The sequence below is a fragment of the Suncus etruscus genome, chromosome 11, assembly GCF_024139225.1.
Source record: "Suncus etruscus isolate mSunEtr1 chromosome 11, mSunEtr1.pri.cur, whole genome shotgun sequence".
NCBI lineage: Eukaryota > Metazoa > Chordata > Mammalia > Eulipotyphla > Soricidae > Suncus > Suncus etruscus.
In genome coordinates this window covers 17796241-17807476 of record NC_064858.1, presented here as the reverse complement: position 1 = coordinate 17807476, position 11236 = coordinate 17796241, and the positions used below count along the sequence as shown (strand labels likewise).

At 36.1% G+C, this 11236-nt stretch overlaps 1 non-coding gene and 1 pseudogene across 1 annotated transcript; both read right to left on the bottom strand.

Annotated features, from left to right (window-relative positions):
• Positions 1-2433: 2433 nt before the first annotated feature.
• LOC126023148 (uncharacterized) lies at positions 2434-2616 on the bottom strand (annotated as a pseudogene).
• Positions 2617-8557: 5941 nt separating this feature from the next.
• Positions 8558-8663, bottom strand: LOC126023762 (U6 spliceosomal RNA). Its single transcript, XR_007500829.1, has one exon. It is a non-coding gene; the product is annotated as a U6 spliceosomal RNA (small nuclear RNA).
• Between the last annotated feature and the right edge of the window lie 2573 nt (positions 8664-11236).

Below are 11236 nucleotides of genomic sequence, written 5' to 3'. Positions count from 1 at the left end.
GAGACCATTCTGCGTTTTTCTCTCTCTCTCTCTGACTTATTTCACTCAGCATAATAGATTCCGTGTACATCCATGTATAGGAAAATTTCATGACTTCATCTCTCCTGACAGCTGCATAATATTCCATTGTGCATATGTACCACAGTTTCTTTAGCCATTCGTCTGTTGAAGGGCATTTTGGTTGTTTCCAGAGTCTTGCTATGGTAAATAGTGCTGCAATAAATATAGGTGTAAGGAAGGGGTTTTTGTATTGTATTTTTGTGTTCCTAGGGTATATTCCTAGGAGTGGTATAGCTGGATCGTATGGGAGCTCGATTTCCAGTTTTTGGAGGAATCTCCATATCGCTTTCCATAAAGGTTGAACTAGACGGCATTCCCACCAGCAGTGGATAAGAGTTCCTTTCTCTCCACATCCCCGCCAACACTGTTTATTCTCATTCTTTGTGATGTGTGCCATTCTCTGGGGTGTGAGGTGGTATCTCATCGTTGTTTTGATTTGCATCTCCCTGATGATTAGTGATGTGGAACATTTTTTCATGTGTCTTTTGGCCATTTGTATTTCTTCTTTGTCAAAGTGTCTGTTCATTTCTTCTCCCCAATTTTTGATGGGGTTAGATTTTTTTTTCTTGTAAAGTTCTGTCAGTGCCTTGTATATTTTGGAGATTAGCCCCTTATCTGATGGGTATTGGGTGAATAGTTTCTCCCACTCAGTGGGGGGCTCTTATATCCTGGGCACTATTTCCTTTGAGGTGCAGAAGCTTCTCAGCTTAATATATTCCCATCTGTTAATCTCTGCTTTCACTTGCTTGGAGAGTGCAGTTTCCTCCTTGAAGATGCCTGTAATGTCCTGGAGTGTTTTGCCTATGTGCTGTTCTATATATCTTATGGTTTTGGGGCTGATATCGAGGTCTTTAATCCATTTGGATTTTACCTTCGTACATGATGTTAGCTGGGGGTCTAAGTTCAATTTTTTGCAAGTGGCTATCCAATTGTGCCAACACCACTTGTTGAAGAGGCTTTCTCTGCTCCATTTAGGATTTCCTGCTCCTTTATCAAAAATTAGGTGGTTGTATGTCTGGGGAACATTTTCTGAGTATTCAAGCCTATTCCACTGATCTGAGGACCTATCCTTATTCCAATACCATGCTGTTTTGATAACTGTTGCTTTGTAGTACAGTTTAAAGTTGGGGAAAGTAATTCCTCCCATATTCTTTTTCCCAATGATTGCTTTAGCTATTCGAGGGTGTTTATTGTTCCAAATGAGTCCCAGTGGAGTAAGAGACTCTTTTTCACCTAGCAATAGTGCAGCCAATGAGAAAATGAGGACTAGTAAGAGCAAAGCCACCACACATTCATTCAACTTCATCTCTATTCTGGACTCCACTTACAAGGGATCGTCTAAAAAATGTATAACTGTGTTTCTTTTTTGATGCGAGAGTTTTATGATGAGACCACATTCCTTAACTGTTTTGTCAAGAAAAATGAGTCATGAAAACAAGTGTGATTTTAGTGTAGCTAGAAAAGAAAGATTTCAATGTGGCTATGGCTGAAGTTAAATTATTATTGAATAGAAAATCAGTGAGAGTCACAAATGTTGTGTTTAACAGAGAGAACATTCAAAAGATGTGATTTTCTGGGCTGGAGTTGTGGTGCAGTGGTAGGGCATTTGCCTTGCACACAGCTGACCTAGAACGGACCACAGTTCCATTCCTTACCCCCCCCACCCCGCATCCCATATGGTCCCCAAGCCAGGAGCAATTTCTGAGTACAGAGCCAGGGTAACCCTTGAGAGTCACCAGGTGTGGCCCAAAAATAAAACAAACAAACAAACAAAAAAAGATATGATTTTCTTTCTTTTTTATATATTAATATCTTTATTTAAACACCTTGATTACAAATATGATAGTAGTTGGGTTTCAGTCATGTAAAGAACATCCCCCTTCACCGGTGCAATGTTCCCACCATCAATGTCCCAAATAGATAGCAATGGCAAAACAAGTGAGAGGTAGTTGTTGCTGACTTTATCCCATATAATTTCTATGTATTTAAATCTGGCAACCTGTTGCCAATTTTTCCTTTATTTTCCTCAGAAGAGTCACACATTTTAATTAGACAAAGAGGGAGTAGGTTGTTCTGTTGTCTACCAGATGACATGTCATGGCGACGGAAGAAATTCTGTAAAATATTAAAGTATTTAAAAGAGTTGCCTCTGTTTTCTGAAATGAAATTTCTCAAGAAAGTTCTATGCAGGATTCTAAAAATGATTTGCATTTTTCTTATATTTCTTTCAATAAACTTTATTATGAATTAGAGACAGATGACATTCAAGTTTATGCTACATAAATTGTGGATAATATCATAAATTAACATATGTATTATATAAAGTTGAAAATTATATTTAAGGCAATACTTGTCATAAGACCAAATTTATACTTGAGATGCTTGAAATTATTTTTTTGTATTTTATTTTATTTCCCCCACTACCACAAATTATGCAGTCGAGTTTCCCACATTTGGGGAAATCGCAGGGGTCAGCACACCCGGAGTGCAATGGGTGAGCCTCGCCCTGGGGAAATCACCTTCGTGATCATGGTATCTCCCTTGCCAGGTAAGTATATGTATTTGGTTTTATTGTTGTTGATGATTTCTTATTTTGGAATCACATCCAGTGGTGCTAAGAGACTATTCCTATTAGGGAAACTATATAGTGCTAATTATATATAGGGTTGAATTCAGATCTCCAGATTGATTTCCAAACCCTGTAGCTTTCGCATGAAGTCTTAATATTTGAAATATTTTTATTTATCAACAGCTTCATTTTAAGATGTGAAAAAATTCAAGTTTCCCCCAGTCTATTTGAATTGAGAAGTCCCCAATTCATACGTTCTATTTTTTAAACACCAAATTTTGGTTTAAGAGACTTTTCTGCTCCCAAAATAGTTGAGTTTAATCCCAACATTCTAGGCATGGTGAGGAAGGAAGATTTTTAACTACAGTAACTGTTTTCTTTTCTTTTATGGGTTTTGGGCCATGCCTAGCAGCACTTTGGAGTTATTCATGGTTCTGTGCTCAGAAATCACTCCTGGCAGGCTCAGGGACCATATAGGATGCTGAGAATTGGATCTGGGTCTGTCCTGTGTTGTCTGCATATAAGGCAAACTCCCTACCACTCTACTATTGCTCCAGTCCCCCATAACTGTTTTCATACCAACATGGTACCATCTGTCTTCCTGATTGCAGTGACTATGCTCCTGCATTCTATGTTTTTGCCTGTAGCAGATTCTCTTTGATTATTAAATTACTGTTATAAAGCTATGAAGCCACTCTTTCACCATTTTATTTATTTTTAATTAAACAGCATGGTTGCAAGGTTGTTAATAATAGAGTTGGTTAGTTTCACAGATACAAAGATGTTCATGATTGAGTTCAGTCATACAGTGCTATCACTCACTCTGAATCATTTCCCTCAGCAAAATACTCTCCATGTCATCCATGTATGAGCAAATTTTATGACTTCATTTTCTTCATAGCTGCACAGTACTCCATTGTGTAGATGTACACATTTCTTTATCTACTCATTTGTTCTTGGGCAATTGGGAAGTTTTCAAATTCTGGCTATTTTGAATAGTGCTTCAATGAAAATAGGAATAAATAAAATTTTTCTACATTGTGTTTTTGAATTTCTAAGGTGTATTCCTAGAAGTGGTATTGTTGGATCACATGGAAGTTCAATGTTTTGTTTATGAGCAATATCCATATTGGTTTCCCCAAAAGGCTGGTCATCTATCCACCAGCTGTGGGTGAGAGTTCTTTTCTCCCTGCATCTTCACCAACATTGGTTGTTCTTATTCTTTGTGATGTGTGCCAGTCTCTGTGGTATGTGATGGTATTTCATTGTAGTTTTGATTTGCATCTCCTTGATGATTAATAATGTGGAGCATTTGTTCATGTAGATTTTGGTCATCCTAATTTCTTTTCTGAAGAAGTATCTGCTCATTTCTTCTCCCAATTTTTGGATGGAGTGATATTTTTTTCCTTGCTAAACTCTGTCAATGACTTGTATATATTGGATACTAGCCCCTTCTAAGATGAGTATTCGGAGAATATTTTATTTTATACAAAGGGTAATTTTTGTATCTTAGGTCACATTTCCTTTGAAGTGCATAAGATTCTCAGTTTAATGTAGTCCCATTTGTTTATCTTTGTTCCACTTGCTTTGCTAAAGGTGTTTCATCATCAAAGATGACCTTCAAATGTCATGGATTGTTTTGCCTACATTTTTCTCTATGTATCTTATGGTTTCAAGTCTGATATCATGGTCTTCAACCTATTTTGATTGGACTTGTGCATGGTGTTAAGGAGACGTCTGACTTCACATTTTGTAGATAGTAGACCAGTTTTTTCAATACCACTTGTTGAGTTGAAGTGGCTTTCCTTTTACCACTTTGTATTTCTTGTATCTTTATCAAAGATTGATTTATCATACACCTGAGACTCAGCCTTAGGTATTCAATTTTATTCCATTGATAAGAGGATCTATCTTTATTTCACTACCATAATATTTTAAGGACTACTGCTTTATAGCACAGTTTGAAGTTGGGGAAAGTGATCTCTCTGATTTTCTATACCCATGGATTGCTATAGCTAATCATAGAGGTTTATTATTGCCTATGGATTTAAGAAGTGTTGATTTATTGCTTTGAAAAATGTCATGAGTATCCTTATAGGGAGTGAATTAAATTTGTACAATAATTTGGAAATTTTAATTATATTAACGCTCACAATCCTTGAGTAGGATATGTGTATTCACTATCTTGTACTCTCTTTTATTTCTTGAAGCAGTGTTTTGTAGTATTCTTTGTATAGGCATTTCAGCTCTTTAAGTTGACTCCAAGGTACATAATTTTCTGAAGCAGAATTGTAAATGCTATTGTATTTTAATCTCTCTTTTATTTCAGTATTTATATATAGAAAAGCCATGGATAGTTGCATCTTAGTTTTGTTGCCTGACACTTTGCTATACAAATCTATTGTTTCTAGAAGCTTTATTGTAGTTTTTAGGATTTTTTAAATAACATATGTCACCTTCAGTGAACTTGATTTCTTCCTTTTCTATCTGATGCCTTTGATTTATTTTTATTGTCTAATTTTATAGCAAGTACTTCTAGTACTCTATTGAATAGGAGTGGTGAGAGGGAGTAGCCTTGTCTTGCCAGATCTTAGAGGAAAGGCTTTCATATTTTTCCCATTGACATTTTTCCCATTCTCATGTTTGCCCTGGACTTGTGGTAAATGGCCTTGACTATATTAAGAAAAGTTCCTTCCATTCCTATCTTGTGGAGTTTGTAATCATGAATGGGTGTTGGCACTTGACATGCTTTCTCTGCAACTCCTGATATTATCATATGGTTTTTATTTTCCCTTTTATTTATATGGTATATTATATTGATTGAATTGCTTATGTTTAACTATCCTTGCATCTTTGAATTGAATTCAACTTGGTCATGGTGTGTTACCTTCCTGATGAGATTTTGGATTCTATTTGCTACTGTTTTGTTGCATATCTTTACATCTGTGCTCATCAGGTATATTGGCATGTAATTATTTTTATTTCTTGTCTGCTTTTGGTTATCAGGGCAATGTTAGTTTTATAGAAACTATTTGGAAGTGTTTCTGTTTCTTCAATTTCCTAGAGAGCCTGAAAAGGATTGGCCATAGGTCCTACTTAATGGTTTGAAGAAAAAAAAATTTACTAGTGAATCCATCTTTGCTTGGGATTTTGTTTTTGAGTAGCCTTTATTACCATTTATTTTTTTAAAATATCTTTATTTAAACACCTTGCTTAGAATTTCAATTTCCTCAATAGTGATAATTCTGTTCAGGTATTGCACAAAAACTTGTTTTAACTTTGAGAGCTTATATGAATCCAAGATGTATTCATTTCTTTCAGATTATCTCATTTTTTGGCAGAAAATTTCTCAATATAATCCTTGATTATCCTACTTTCATTTCTTATTTGATTTATTAAGTTTCTCTCTTTGTGAATCTTGCCAATGCTTTATAGATCGTGTTTACTTTTTCAGAAAAACAACTCTTGCTTTCTTTAATCTTTTAGATTATTTTGGAGTGTTCAATTCACTATTTTCTGATCACATTTATAATTTTCTTTGGCTTGCTTTTGGCTCATGTTTTGGGCATTTTTTAATTTCTTAAGATATGACATTAAATTGTTTATGTAGGTCTTTTATTCCTTCCTGATGGATGCTTGCAAAGGTATAATTTTTCCTCTACCTACTGATTTTGCTTTTTCCCATAAATTCTGATATCTTCTGTGTCTTCCTTCTGATTTATTTCCAGGAATCTTTTGCTTTACTGTTTGGTTTCCTCTTTGACCTACTGGGTATTGATTTTGTGGAGGTGTGTTTTATGGCCCATCATGTGGTCTATATTGAAGAATGTCCATGTGCTTTGGAGCAGAATGAACATTCATTTTTTGGGGGGGAAAAAGTCCTATCTATATATACTAAGCACCTCTCTTCATTTCCTACTTCACAGTCAATATCCTTGTTGAGTTTTCGCCTTGTTAAGCTATCAAGAGATGACATAGTGGTGTTGAAGTTTCCCACTACTATTGTTTTGCTATTGATGTCTTTCTTCAAATTTATAAACAGTTGTTTGCTGGGTGTGACTCAAAAACAAAAACAAATTCTTCAATTAAAACATGAAACTCTAGGGACCATAGGTTAAGATACATCCTTAACTCCATGAAAATGTAAGGCAAGCCTAAGAAAGGAAGGTGGATAAAAGACTGAGGAGAGTTCAAATATTGGACACAAATTAATTATCCAAATAAGAAATGCAAAATAAGAAAAGCAATATTTTTTGTGGGACACACCCAATGATGCTCAGGGATTACTCCTGGCTATGAGCTCAGAAATCGCTCCTGGCTTGGGGGACCATATGGGATACCAGGGAATTGAATTGCAGTGTTTGTCTTAGGCTAGCGCCGGCAAGGCAGATGCCTTACCGCTCTGCGCCACTGCTCCAGCCCCAAAATAAGAAAAATTTTGAGTGAAATAAAATGTTCTTCATTTTGGTCTCTCTTGGGACCTTTTCCATGCAACTTTCATTAAAACTGGTAAAATTGTTGTTTGGCAGACCCAGTTTAGATAGAGAGAAGCCAACACCCTTGAACATGTAAAAAATATAAGCTTTTTTTCTACCTTTTCTACTTTTTTTAAATAAAATTTGTGATGCACATATATATGGCTAATACCCCATAAATAATAATTGATACTAGCATTAAGTACTCCATAAAAACTGAACTGTAGCAAGCATGAAGTTAGGAAATGAAGAAAATCAGTCTTGTCTCTGAAATTACAGTCCTTCCTTGATCAGCTTCCATGGCTCTCTGCTGTGTCTCTTTGATCCATCTAGGAAAGTCAGAATCACAGCCCCTTTCTCTGTGCCATGACCAGTCTCCTCAGTTCTTCTACAATGCTATGTCTTCTCTCTCATTCTTCTCTCTTTCTCTCTCTCTCTCTTTCCAAACTGCAGGCTTGCCTTCTGATGGTACCCTCTGGTTTGCAGTCTACATCCACCCCCGGTGACAGATCTGTGACTAAAATTGTAAGTTAGCCTGCTGTTTTGAGCTTCCTGATGTATGTGTGACAATGACAAGGAAAGAAAGATATGCAGTGCCTTCAATTCCAGCTGCTGGACTCACCCTTTGGTGGCCAGGCTAAGTCCTTTCCCCTGGAGACATGCCAACCTTTCATTCTGTTCTAAGTGGGAAAGGAAGAGAGATATTATGTCCTTCTGTATACCTGTAAGGCAGTGGGGGCATGATTACAACCCATTTTAACCCACCAACATTACCCCAACTATACTGGTGATTTTCTGAAGTGGGAGGAAAAACATGCATTCACTTAATTGTAAAGAGATGTGTGTAAAATTATATGTATTTCCAGCACTGCAAATTTATAACCTGATGAATAAGTTGAACATGTGGAAAACAAAATTCATATACTGAAAACACTGTATAATTACGAAAATAGGCAGTTTTAAAGCTAATCACCCACTCTCCAAGTTGACACCGGCAGCTGCAGTACCAAAACAGACAATAAACCCAGGCACATTTCCCTACTACATCCCACAAAGGCTGTCCCTTTTGTCCTACCACAATTGTCAGGGGTCAGAGTTAACAAACTTAATAAACCTTTAACAAAGATTAACAAACCATTTTTCTTTGAGATATATTAGATTTACCCTTTTTTCGTTCTCTGGGAATTTGAGTCTTTGATCTTTCTGGACTGTTCCTTGAAGAGGAGCAGGAAAATGGCAAGACAAGATTGAAAGATGGGATTTAATTGGCACTGTGTTTGTTTCTTTCCTGATCAAGGAGAACCTGTAAGAATTCAGTCTTTTAAACAATGATGGATCTTTGAGTCCAATATTACATCAAGGTAACCACCAGGAAGCTTGGGAGCTGCAACTTGATACAAATGGAGAAATCTACCTTCTAACTTCTTTCTTCCAGTCTGTCTTGACAGACTGCATTTCTCATGCTATTATTATTTTTTTGCATATCATCCTTGCATCGGAGGCATGCAAATCATCTCTGTATTGTTCTAATTTTAGTATTTGTGCTGCAAACCAAATATTCCCATATTTTTTATTTTTTACCCTCTTGTTTTCATCCTCTACCTACAGATGTTATTTTCCTACAATTGCCTGCAGATAGTGTTCAGTATATAAACAGAATACTTAGAAGGATGTGTGTATATGAACTTAAGATGAAAGCCAAAGTGAAAAAACAGAGCACCTAGGATGAAGAGCAATAAAATCTCCTATATAATAGTTCCAAAAAAGTTCAGACTCCATTAAAAGCACTAAAATTATCAAAGCAGATGCAATAGCAAAGAGCTGAAGGTAGAAGATAACCTGTAATTTCAGGGTTTGGGTTACAATAACTTTGGTACAGGAAAGTATGACATCATAAAGATAGATGCTTGTCGAGTACGCCCATTGTGAATTCTTTCTTCTCCCTTGTTTTATCTTGGAGATAAGTCTTCCTTTGACAGAGTAACACCCTTAGAATTCCTGAACCCTAGAGAAACCATGACAACTCTTCCAATTAAAAACCATATCACTTCATGTCAATAAGTAAAGAAGTGTGTTTGGACCACATGTGTTCCAAGAATACATTTTCTGGTGGTTGTACATCACTGAGAACTATGGGGCCTGTCTTAGATGTCAGTGGAACATACTAGTTAACATACTGTTGCAAAGAAAGGTAATTCACTCATATTATTTTAAATAATGGAGTCCAAGCATACTTCTGAGATTAACATCATTTTTACATAATTTTCTAGTTTATTTATCTACATAAGGTAAATTAATGAGTAGAATGTTCATAATATGTTAGAGAAGATGGAGTAATTTGGGGTGGTGAATTAGAATTCTTGAATTCAAGATGCTAACCATACTCAAACCACATTTAGTCATCTCTTGGGCTTCCCATGAAGCCATTATGGCATTATTATTTAAATAATGTATAGTTTAGAATTGTAGGGATACTTAGGATTTGCCACATGACCAGGTTGTGTAAACACTGAAATTAAATTTAAGGAATTCTCTTAGTAAGAAATGCAACCCCTAAGAATTCTAGGGTCAAAACCTGTGGATTTTCTAGTTTTCAATTTTGCATTAGTTTGCCTTATCTCATGATACTGTTTCTTGCACTTTCTATGTTTTTTCTTGTGCACCATCTTGCTTCTTTTCCCCATTTTCTTGCCACAACATGGCAGCTTCTCTTCCTAGATTCTGTGTTTCTGAGGGAAGTGTTGATAGAGAGAACCCCAAAACAGAAGCTATATTTTTTTAAAGTAACTCAACAATTAACTGATATTTGTGAGCAGAAGGAGGGAATTATTCATTGCCTAACATTATTGCAGCTGATATGACTTTTAGTAGTTGAAAAAATTTCAATGTCTGGTTAGAAAATGTTATGAAAATGTTAGAAAATGTTACATTGGGGCCGGCGAGGTGGCACTAGAGGTGAGGTGTCTGCCTTGCAAGCGCTAGCCAAGAAAGGACCGCGGTTCCATCTCCAGGAGTCCCATATGGTCCCCCCAAGCCAGGGGCAATTTATGAGCGCTTAGCCAGGAGTAACCCTTGAGCATCAAATGGGTGTGGCCCAAAAACAAAAACAAAAACAAAACTAAAACAAAAAAATGTTACATTGCTAGTCACTGACTTTTAATCAGACACAAAACCTGAGTTCTCACTGTTTTCAGCAGCGATCACAAAGTTGATCTTTCATTGGCAATATTAGCTTCTCAACCTCTGAACCTTATGGCCTTATGAACATATAACCTAACAACTTATTAGGAAGTGTCATGTTAAGGTCAAGGCCATTTGGTCTAATCTGCAGAGCAATTTGGTATGATTCACATGAAAATAACTTAAGCAAAAGCCATAGAAATAGAGTTCAGGTAGACAAGTTTATTACATGCATACACTGAGTCAGAGTGCAAGTATACTCCAGAGAGTAACATCATTTCTACATAATTTTCTAGTTTGTCTTCATATGGTAAATTAATGAGTAGAATGTTCATAATATTTTAGAGAAGGTGGAGTAATTTGGGGTGATGAATTAGAATTCTTGGATTCAAGATGCTAACCATACTCAAACCACATCTAGTCATCTCTTGGGCTTTCCATGATAATTAAAAAAGCTGTAATGATATAGGTTAGTGTGATTTTATTTTATAAATTTGCTGCAATGAATATATAATAAAGCTAGTAGTCATTCATAGATCATTTGGCTTTCCGTCTTACATTTTTCTAGCTTTAACTCATCTTGGATGAGTCTCAGACCTCATTTTAACTTTTGAGGTGTCCAATATCTAGAACACATTGAATCTTTTGGCAAAATTATGGCTAAGAGAATAACAGAATGTGGTAATTGTTAAATTTTACAACTTATACATAAGGAAATATTTTTTCAATTCAAAAGTAGTTTTCTGGTTTCTTCTCTGTGTAGGTCAGTTGCTTACTGCAGAACAGGCTATTCTATCTCAAGACTATCCCTTGACAATTGCTCTTCCAGGCCTTTAAGCAATTTTTTTTGGGGGGGTCACACCAGACGATGTTCAGGAGTTACTCCTGACTCTATGCTCAAAAATCATTCCTGGCAGGCTCAGGGGACCATATGGGATGCTGATATTTGAAT